At 34.4% G+C, this 12,041-nt stretch overlaps 1 long non-coding RNA gene across 1 annotated transcript; it reads left to right on the top strand.

Moving 5' to 3' along the window:
• Positions 1–476: 476 nt before the first annotated feature.
• On the top strand, positions 477–3,688 carry LOC110917493. The gene is made up of 4 exons (XR_004884661.1): positions 477–547; positions 809–906; positions 988–1,060; positions 1,925–3,688. It is a non-coding gene; the product is annotated as an uncharacterized LOC110917493 (long non-coding RNA).
• Positions 3,689–12,041: the final 8,353 nt, after the last annotated feature.

Genomic DNA, 12,041 nt, shown 5'->3' with positions numbered 1-12,041 from the left:
CCACCTTTTGCTGCCCACTATCTCCACTTTACGACTCAACCGCCAAAAAACTTATTACCTTTAACCGTTTTGGATTCTCTCTCCACTTCTGATACGGTTTCGTAATTTCTGCCAAAACTCACGCAAGTTAGAATACCTGTTCCTTCCATCTTTGTTCATCAAGGTCATGGTAACTGTTCCCTCCAGATGGTTTCTTCCCCCATTAAAAACCCCCCACCACTTCCACTACTATCGTCCTCCATTCAGCCTTTTCATCCATGGTCAAAGTATTCTAGGGTATTTGCTTTCTCTGGATTCCCTTCTACAATTTAATCTCTTCTCTCACTCTTCTCAAGATGCTTGAACATGGTAATTGCCGGCTATGGTTTTTGATTTGCTAAAATGTTTGTTTCTGCTATATGTTATATAATCTAGGTAAATTGTGGTGTTAATGAACGGAATTAGGGTTTAATATATGGTTTTCTATTGTTGTGTAGTGAGAACGGGATTGCCTATGAAAGTTATCTGATTGACTCTGCAAATTGATAAGTATGTTTCACAAAACCAGGTAACAATTGAGCCCTCTCTTCGGTTCTTTGATTCTATAAGCAATACTAACATCATACATACATCTAGATTTTTCCGATTGTCTGATTATGGTTTTGTCAGTTTTGTTTGGTGATTAAAACATTCTTAACTTCAAAATCCTGTAAATTACATAACACACTACTGGAACGTTGATATATCAATATCATTATGGTACAAAGCTATAGTTTTTTAATGTTGGTGTGGGCAGGTTGGTCCTAAATTACAACTGGTTTCTTCTCAGGTGTCTGATCGTTGACTCTTTATGCTTGGATGCTTTGACCGGTGAGTATACTGCATCAATCAATCATATGGCTCGAAGTCCTGATGGAACCCTCTTTGGTATCTTAATGTCTATCTTATATTTTAATTTAGTTTTTCTGTCAATAAAATCTGAGTTAACAGTATGATTTTCGATACAAGTGTTGCATACTTGAAGGATGTTGTGCATATATACTAATACCATGGTGGTGATGATCTCCAAAACCACTTGGAGGTTTGTTTTATTCCTTCTTATGCCTTTTTTCATTTTTAAGTGGTTCCCATTATTATATATATATTAACTGCATTAATATTCCATATCATATACAGAGTAAGGTTTGGGATGTAGCAATAGGTGCCAAACAGTTTAAATTTGATAATCATGAAGCACCTGTGTGTTCTCTTTTTTTTTTGTGTTAAATCAAATTGTTTGGCAGCATTTTATATGCTCTAAATGGAGGTCTATTTTTTTTTAATCTTTTACACTTTTTTTTTTCATTTGAATTGTTTAGGGCCGGCTCTTAGAGGTAGGTTATATCACAAAAAAAAAAAAAATCACACGTAATCATGCTTAGTAGACTGCATTTGTGATTGAACATGATTTCATAATAACTGGAATAAATCTTTTCTTATAGGTAAGTCTCTCGGTGACTATTTTAATTGTGTTTTCCTAAAAATGGAAAAATGGATGAGTAGAAGCTTGAAAGTCGATGGATAGTGTTACAAAATAGCAGTTTATCGTAGTTATTGTAACGAATTTTGGCACCAGCTACAGTACACAAGAATTAGAATACCCTTTTTACCAAAGGTAGCATTTATTAATATAAATACACATATAAATCGATTTTTATATACAGTCTTTTCCAAAACTTATTGATTTAGGTTGTGTTTTAATCCGAACAAACAATTTTTTTCCAATGTATATTATTTCATTTGGTCGCAAGGAAGGCGGCTTTATTCAGTGACCAAACAAATGAACAATCCAAATTCTTAACATTGGTTTCTTAAGCTCTTTCTCTCTTTGCATGCCAAAATTGTGATGCTTTTAAACCCAAACTTGAAACTTATTTACTGATGTTTTTTGAACCCCTTTTTATAGCTTTGCGTCTACAATAGCAACATCGATAGAAGATACGGGAGCATGAAGGCATGGTTTCCCCAACTACCAATCTATGCAATTGAAGAATACAACTCAGGTTTAAACATTCTAGACATATAGGAGTAACGGTGAAGATGGGTTGGGTCAGAAGCGAAGTAGCAGATTTTATGCACTAATATATGCTTGGGTTGTTTTGACCCGTCAAACCCGTTTCAAATACATTTATATGATTTTACTAACTGTTAAATATAGCTCTAATGTTAGATACTTTTGTTCAGGCACATCATATAATTGGACTGCCTAAATCATATGATTAGGCCGGTGGGTGTGGCATGGCGCCACCCCGCCACATCATCGTCGACAGCGCCCGTGGGGCGCCACCATCCACACCGCACGACTTAAAGGGGGGCGGCATGGGTTGTTCGCCAGCACGTTAACGAGGTAGAATTGAGCTGATCGAGGGGTGTTTGGTCAAAATGGGGCGCTATAGTGTAAAGTGGGTAGTTAAACCACACCCTCCATGTTAAAGGAAGGGGCTTTAAAGCCCCCTGTGTGACGTGGACATGATGTGGCACTGAGGTGGCGTGATAAAGCCCCTACCACACCCTCCAGCCTTAGGCTACCAAAAAAACTGGAAAAAGAGAATAGATACAACACATAATTTGATCTCAAAAGTTCCACACTACACTGTAAGTTTACATTTATCAACATCTAAATAACTATAAGAAAAATGATTACTACCTCTAAATAAGATTTCATAAATAGGTGAAAAGGAAAAAAAATCCAAAGTTCTGTTAACAATTTCCAGTTGACCATGAAGCTAAACACAATTTTCCCTTCAGTTTTTTTTAATATTTTCTTTAACAATGTTTTTTAGGCGTTTCACCCTTCTCAACCAATGGGCACTAGCCAGGGATGAAGACCAGCCGCTCCTCATGCATTAGGTCAAAGAATGAGCATGGTTTTTTTTCTTTTCAAATAGATATTGTGACATTTTTAATGAGGCAATAAAAGTTTAGCTTTGACGTATTATTCGTTTTCCTTTGGTAACTTTAAAGAGTTCCGCCTTTGTCTTTCATACTGTCTAATTTATTTTAATGCCAACATTTATATCTTGAGTTTACTTGTATAATTTTAAGCTGTGATCTTAAGGTCATGGGTTCAAGCCGTGGGAAACAACCTCATGCACAAGGTATAGGGTAAGGTTGCGTACATCAACTCGCAAAGCGATCCTGCCCCTTCCTGGACGGCTGGACCCTATGCAATTGTGGAAGTTAAGTCAAGCACCGGGTACACCCTTTACAATAACAAGGTGTATTTTTTTCAATTATTAGTTTTGTTTGATGCTTCACTAATGAATTGTTTGTCAATATCATATAAACGGACTCTTACTGAATAAGAACTTGGTGGTTGATTGTTTGTTGACCATTAAAATTGGATAAATGTGAATTTTGGTAACCTATTTCATGTACATAAGTAAGAAACTTTAATTTTGCATAACAAGGTACATACTTTGGTGTCTAATTCAAGTAAGTTATCATGACATCCAACCTTTTAGATGTGAGCTTTTGTACCTTGGCCTAAAACCCAAGGTAGAATTCTTGAAGTTGATGAAATGAGTGAATGATATATAAATGCAGGGAGCTTGAGCTTAAAGTTATAGCTTCTAGGGTTTATGTGGTAATCATGTTCGGAGGAGTGAAGATAATGAGCATTTCTTTTCAGATTTTTATTTGTAGAAAAACTTGTCTTTGGCCATTACTATTGGAAGCTATTGGTGAATAAGTTTCTGATTTTTTTTTGCTAAGTATGTTAATGTTGTTTCTTCACATTTTAATATTCTCATTTTGGTTTTATCTTAATATTCTTCTCGGTAATTACTTTTTTCATTTATAGTAACTTTTTTTATTTGTTTGTTCGGCGCCGATGTGTGTCAAAGGTATTTCGCCTGCCTTTATATGCAATGTTGTACTTTGAAAACAATCCAAGAGTCAATGTTACCAATTTTAGTAAGCGGGTGAGGGTTACCATTTTAAGTAAATGGGTCAACTTATCATTTTTAGTGAACAGGTTGAACTCGTCATTTTTAGAATGCAAAGAAAAAATTACTTACAAAAAAATACTTACGTCATTATAACATGAAAGTACCCGTCCAACGGACGGGTATTAAACTAGTTGAGGTGGATTTTGGTCATCATTCTGTTTATGTTAGTTATTTTTATGTTTGATTTGTTATACTTGTGTTGTTGCTAGTTGAATCGTGAAATTGAGATGGATTTTGCCATTTTGGTGTAAGTTGTGGTGTGAGATGTGAGTTTTGTTGATTTTGGAGTTGAAATAGGTGTGGTATGGTGATTTTATCTATTAGATTAGTAGTATTAACAAATACTACTGTTAATTTTTAAGCCTACTGAAGAAAAACTCTCTTTATGAACCATTATATTTCTCTATGAAAGAGTTGTTCATTGCAATCTAATCTTTCATTTTGTAATTTACCAAAAAGATCATACACATGAATAGAAGACTCTATGCAACTTAACCTTTACCCAAAAAAAAAGACTCTATGCAACTTAAGATTAGAACATTAGCTAGCTGTAAGGTATAAAATTAATATTTTAGTAATATCTACAGGACTATAACTTGCCACCAGATCTTTAATTTCAATTTCATTATATTAATATTAATATAACTTGTCACCAGCTACCCTTTGGGGTTTGTTCTAATCTATGTTATATTCGTTTTGTAGATTATTGGTTTTCATCAAATTCATATCATCTGCATACTTGTCAATTTCATTATATTAATATTAATATAACATGCCTATATATTGTGTTTCTAAGTTGCAGTGTGTGAAATTTGAATTCTGGAGTTAGAAATAGGTCTAGTATATTGATTCTATATGTTAAATTAATATCTTCTTTCTTTTTCTTGGCCATTTTTACTCATTTACTTTACGTGTGCCACGTATGCAAATAAAATGTATTGATCAAAAAATAAATAAACAGAAACAACTGGTGTCTATATAAATAAATAAAAATAAAATATTTAAACAATTTACAAGTTATATATAGATATACACACAAATACATACTATGTAGAAACACGTGTATTGAACGATATTGGATCAATAAAATATTAAATATTATTAATAAGCGAAAAAAAAATAGTTGAGAATATAATTATTAAATAAACAAGAGAGAAGTGCAAAATATTGATTTAGATTATTATATTAAATAATAATATGGAAAATGTACACTTTTGTAAATATTGATTTAAATTATTATATTCAACTCACAAAATTTACACAAAGCTATCTGTACGACTTTTTTTTACCTCTTCTTCTTTGGCATTTATCTTTCCACACACATGTGTTGGAAATCATTGATCAATTTAGACGTAAATTCAAGTCCTCTTTTCTCTAGTTTACAAGCTCATGCTAGCAAAAATTTGTGTACGTAAATTTTAGTTCTTTTCTGCAGGAAAAGGGAGAGAACCCTCTTTAGAGCCGAGTCGGGTTTGTAGATAAACGGTTCAATATATTATGAGACTGTCTAAAACGAACATGATTTGGCAAAAAACTTCTTGTACATTATACGATCGGTTGGTCAGACCGCTATATAAGGAAGCCGTTTAGGCTGCACGGTATAGGGCGTCAACCCCTTTTCTCCTGAGCAAAAAACAATGGAACTCCTTGTCCTATGTGGCACCGAAGTGTCGATGATGTGTCGCAATTGAGCCCCTATAGGGCTCCAACCATAGCTCGCAGTCTTAATAAGCTTGATGTGCCTGTCACGTATTATTGGTTTGCGACTATTTAATTTTGGGTAGTTGAAATTGCCGGATTTGTGTTTTGAGATGTGGAATTGAATATTTCAATATTAAAAGGTATGAATATAATGTTATATCTAAGAATTTAAAAGGTGTGAATATAATGTTATATCTAAGAATTAAGATGAATTTAAAAGGTATGAATATAATGTTATATCTAAGAATTAAGATGAACAAATTGAAATGTGTTTAACATGCATAACAATTGTAGCATTTATAGTGGTTTCTCTAATTTCTTTTTAGTTATGATTACGATACATAAGGGTTCAAATTTCAAAAGAATTAAGATGAACAAATTAAGATGAACAAATTGAAATGTGTTTAACATGCATAACAATTGTAGCATTATCCAAGTCTTATAAAATGCATAGTGGTTTCTCTATTTTCTTTTTAGTTATGATTACGATACATAAGGGTTCAAATTTCAACTATATGCTACTGTAATAATATTTACATATTTAATTGATACAATTATTAATAGTAATTATTTTCCTTTAATTTAACTCAAATACTTTACTTCATATTACTTTACGCGTTTCTAAATACTACTTTTTATTCCCCTAAATATATTAAAACAATACAAATAGATTTTTTTATTGAACAGGAACAATTGGATTTTTAGCTTACTCTAAATGGTCAGCATATATTGTTTAAATTCCTCAGTATAAGTTCGAACCTGAGGCCTACTCAGAAGGAAACCACTTAGTGAAAAACTCTCAGACCAAGTGGGCTATACTATATTTGCAATACAAATAGATGAAACAATGATATATATTAAATAGTGAAATATAAAGTTCAACTCAGAAACATAATGGGACCAACCTATTAAACTTTATAAAAAAGTCTTTAAGTATAAGTAAAAAAAGATACTAACATAAAGTTGTTCAAAGTTTCTTAAAAGTGTTACACGTGATCGAAGAGTAGTGACCACGAGTGTAATTTTGAAAATATTTGAAAACATAAGTGTAAAGTAGCATTATTACATGACACGTCAAATATAAATGGAATTATCGTACATACAAATGATACAAAGTAGAGGTAGCACCAAAAAAGCACGGTAGCACAATGATAAATAACAATAACTTATCTAGAGACTAGATTAATAATATGATTACTCTAATTTTTTATGCAATTTAAACATATCTTAGAGTAATTATATAATTAGCATAATTTTATAATTATTCTAGAGTAGTTTTAAGTTTTAACTAGCTCAAATATATCTTAGAGTAATTATACTAGTTACCTTATACTAGTTACCTTAGGGTAATTCAAATCCAACTGAAACATATCTAAGAGTAAATATATAATTACTCTAATGTAATTATAAACTAGGGTAGTTATATAATTACTCTAGAGAGAGTATTCAAACATATGTTTACAAAAATGTCACTGTTTTTCTTTCCTGAGTTTCCTTCACTCCGTACCATTTGTACGATTATTCCGTTTGTATTTGATCTTTATTCTTTAACATATAAACTACGTATTTTGTTTCTCTTATGGGTTATGTGGCAATCTCTGAATGGGTAAGTGCTGAATAGTAAGAGGTCTGAACTGTTGAGTGCTGAATCAATAAGAAGCTTAAACCATTAAAAGCTAGTATAATAATTAACCATTCAGAGGCAAATGTCTGACCAATTCAGATAAGAGATCTTAACCATTCAGAGGCAAATGTCTGAACCATTCAGACATTTGTTCGCTAAACAAACAGTCTGAACCTTTAAATGCTGAACCAGTAAGATGTCTAAACCATTAAGAGCTGAAAAACCAATCCATTGTACGAGTTTTGATAGTGGCGGCTTTGATGGTGTGCGGGGAGGACCTCCACACAAGGCCCGTGATTTCAAGGGGCACGTGATTTGTAAAAAAAAATCCGATATATATATATATATGTGTGTGTGTGTGTGTGTGTGTTATTTTTTTAAATAGTAAACACATAATAATTCTAATATAGACCCATTTACAAATCATTTTTTATGGTTTAGAATTTAGCTCACTTGACATTAGGTTTATTAAGCCTGATACTAATTTGATTTAAAAATAATAATAATAATAAGAGAAAAATGCTCGGATAGTCTCTGTGGTTTGCCCTTTTTTTCACATTTAGTCCTTAACTATCTAAAATTACAGCTATAATCCCTAACTTTTACAATTTTGTTCCCGGATAGTTCCTGGCGCGGATGAAGGTTAGTTTTTAGTGTTAAGTATGTTTGAAATTACTAAAATGCCCCGTCTTTTTCCTACCCCACCCCAACCCTTTCCCTCTTCCTCTTTGTCTGCAACAATGAAACCACCACCAACACCCTCTCTCCGGCCACCATCCACCCCACCTCAGCCTTCACCGCCATCATCCACCCTCTCTCCGGCCACCACCCGCATGTTTTTCCACCTTTTTCCTACCCCACCCCAACACCCTCTCTCCCTGGCGCGGTTCCGCCGTTTTTTTTTTCGATGACGACGCCACCGGTGGGGTTTTACTGTGGCGGTTGACGCACAACAGGGAATTCAGTGTGGGGGTGTTAGCACGTGATCCGGTAACGAGAACCTTATATTTATTTACTTATGTTTTTTCTCTTTTCCTTTTAGCGATCTTGTCGACTTTTTGTTTAGGACTTTGACTTGGTTGTTGCAGGCAGAGAGTTTGTGTTATGGAGATGAATGGTTTCATAAGCTGGCAGGATCTATTGTCGTAATTCAAAGTTTTGAGTTTGTTTCCACTTGATAATATTCAGATTTTGATTCAATTTTTTGGTTGGTAAATATTTGACCGGCAAGAAGGAAAAGAGAAAAATATAAGTAAATAATTATAAGGTTCTCGTTACTGGATCACGTGCTAACACCCCCGCATTGAATTCCTTGTTGTGCGTCAACCGCCACCGTAAAAACCCCACTGGCGGCGCCGTCATCGGAAAAAAACGGTAGAACCGCGCCAGGGAGAGAGGGTGTTGGGGTGGGGTAGGAAAAAGGTGGAAAACATGCGGGGGTGGCCGGAGAGAGGGTGGATGATGGCGGTGAAGGCTGAGGTGGGGTGGGTGGTGGCCGGAGAGAGGGTGGTGGTGGTGGTTTCATTGTTGTAGACAAAGAGGAAGAGGGAAAGGGGAGAGGGGTTGGGGTGGGGTGGGGTAGGAAAAAGGTGGGGCATTTTAGTAATTTCAAACATACTTAACATCAAAACTAACCTTTATCCGCGCTAGGGACTATCCGGGAACAAAATTGTAAAACTTGGGGACTATACCTGTAATTTTAGAAAGTTAGGGACTAAAGGTGAAAAAAGGAAAAACCACATGGACTATCCGAGCATTTTTCCCTAATAGTAATAATAATAATAATAATAATAATAATAATAATAATAATAATAATAATAATAATAATAATAATAATAATAATAATAATAATAATAATAATAATAATAATAATAATAACAATAACATGACGAAAGAACATATTTATTCAAGCTCAAACAAGATACATAAATTCTCAGAGACGTCTCTGAGTTTGAGCATATAAAATTTACATGGAATTTTGATTTTAATACACCAAGTTTCCAATTAGGCTGCATTAAGTCATGGTATATTTTCAAGTTTCAACAATCCAACAACATACATTTTACAATTAAATTTGAATTCAATGCTTTTCACATGAAAATTTATGTCTACCTAAGTTGCCATGTCAAGTATTTGGTTTTTGACTTGACTTGTACACTAATGCAGATTAGTTGTATATGGAAATGATTTTCCTTTTTAAGCTGGCTTATTACTTATTTCTTTAAAAAAAAAACAATTACATATTTTCTCTTTCTAACTCATATATATTATTTTACCCTTAACAGAATAGGGCAAAGATTCAGAGTTAGCCCATGTGATTGAAAGATTTGCGAGTTAGCCCATGTGATTGAAAGATTTGCCGTAGGGTAATCGACAGTGGTTGACTAGCAATTTAAAATGAAAAACAAGGAAAAATAATAACAAATCCATTGTGGCATCATGCTTAATAATTAATGCAAACACAAGAGACTATGAAGATGCATGCTTTATGATTTAAATAACAAATCTAATAGAAAATTAAAGTGACCTCCATTATGATTCTTTAGAGACGAACTTTCCTTCTAATTAATTAATTTGATAAAGAAAATCGTGTATTGAGCATTTAGTAGTCATCATTATTGTCCGGCATGCTCAATGAAAAGGGAAATATGTGTTATGAATTAGGGAAATATGTAATTAATTGATGATATTAGATATGAGAAATATGTAAATATTCATTTAATAGAGGTTAGAAAGGAGAACTATGTAATTGTTTTTTTTTTTTTTGTTTTTGTTTGAGGAAATACGTAATAAGCCAGCTTAGGAGAAAGAAATATGTAAAGAAAAAAACCCTTTATCAAATGTCAAACCGGTTAATGCATTTACATGTGTGGAACTCGTAAAATATAAACCAACTCTAAACGGTTCAATGAACCCTAGTACAAAACCAGCCGCTGCTTTATTCCTTGAAGTCGTATTTGGTTTGATATTTAGTGTTTAGAATATACTAATGTCTAATTTTGACATTACACAAATATAAATTGACTTTCTCTTTATGGACTATGACTAGTGTAACAAGGGATGAGATTTTTATCGAAATACCAATATTATACCGGTATCGATTATAAACGGTACCGGTATCAGTATTAGATTTTTTTGAATTTTGGTATCGGTAAATAACAGCATCCGTACCGGTATTTTTCGGTAAAAACCAGTATTAGTTTTGAATTTTACTAAGAAATTTCAAGGGTTTTTTTTGCCACTATTTAATTAATTTATCCTTCAATTTATATTTTAAATAATGGTAGATGGGTTAACTTGGGTGATGTGTTTTTTCTTATAAAGCAGTTGAATATTTGTTTACAATCAATTTAATTATTTATTATTTTTGTAAACTAAACATATAAGTGTTTGAATAGTTTGGAAAATTAACAATAGGCAGATACTGGATAGTAGTTGCATGATTGAGTTGATTGACTAAAACAAGTTATGCATATGTTCCAGATTATCTTATACTCATTCATTATTTTTTTTCATCATATTATACTTTTCTATTTAGATTTGAATTCCAAACCAATATCTCAACTCTACGATTTTTCTTCTAAGTTGTTCATGACATCTTTATCACCAGAAAAAAGCATGGCCCAAGTGTACTCAGACATCTTCTAGTATGATAATTTGAAATTGTTTGTAATACAATGGTTCATATCCATAGTTATGGAGATTAGGTAAAACAATGAGCGGATAAATCAATACATGGAGAGGTTCGTCAAGGAAAGCATGAACATCAAGGACGTCCCGGAAGTCATGAAGATCAGAAGTTTCATCAATGGGTTAAAACATGCACAACTATGCGAGAAGCTGGGAGAGGAGTTCCCACACTCGTTTGATAATCTCATGGACAGAGTCAGAGCCTTTGTCAGGGGCAAGGACATAGTTAGCAAAGCTAAGGAGATGGACACCCCACCCCGAAGGGTCAACCTAGCTGCAAAACCTCCCGAAAAAGGTACACCCTACTCAAGAAAACCAGCTTTTGATAGAATGTTGCATGATAGAACGAGGCCCTCATATTCCCTATATAGGCCTCGGGGGAGAGGCCCATCCCCCTACTCTGACAGCTTCACCCCTCTCATCAAAACCCCAAGTGAAATACTGGCCACTGAGAGGGTGAGGAGCTCCTTCCCAAGACCGCCACCCATAAAGCCGGGCCCAAAGGCACAACCAAACGAATACTGTGACTTCCACAAGGGGTTCAGCCACAGAACTGATGATTGTATGTATCTAAAGAGGGAAATAGAGGCCGCGGTGAAAACGGATAAACTGGCCCATCTGGTTAAGGAGATTAAGGAAGTGGGAGGGGATCGCAAAGGGAAAGATGTGAGGGAGCCTGGAAGGGCAGATGTAGACAAGATTTGAAGGAGGGATGAGTTTGATACCACCAGGAGTGTAAAGGCCAGAATTCTGGGCTCCCCAGACCGCATGAAAGCTCCCATCTTGATGCCACACCTGGAGGAAAATGAGGTACAGCGGCTTCCCCTCAATATTTCAGCCGTAATCGCGGGACACAAAGTAGCCAGAATACATGTGGACGGGAGAAGCGGGGTAGAGGTGATATATGAACATTGCTTCCTAAGGTTTGACAGGGATGTGAGAGATCGGCTCGAAGAAGATTCTATTCCCCTCGTAGGTTTCAACAACAGTGTGTCACACCCCTTGGGAAATATCAGACTCCCATTTACAGTTGGGGTAGAGGATCGAGTCCGAACTAT

This window comes from Helianthus annuus, chromosome 16 (assembly GCF_002127325.2).
Source record: "Helianthus annuus cultivar XRQ/B chromosome 16, HanXRQr2.0-SUNRISE, whole genome shotgun sequence".
Lineage (NCBI taxonomy): Eukaryota > Viridiplantae > Streptophyta > Magnoliopsida > Asterales > Asteraceae > Helianthus > Helianthus annuus.
This window is presented reverse-complemented; position numbering and strand designations above follow the sequence as displayed.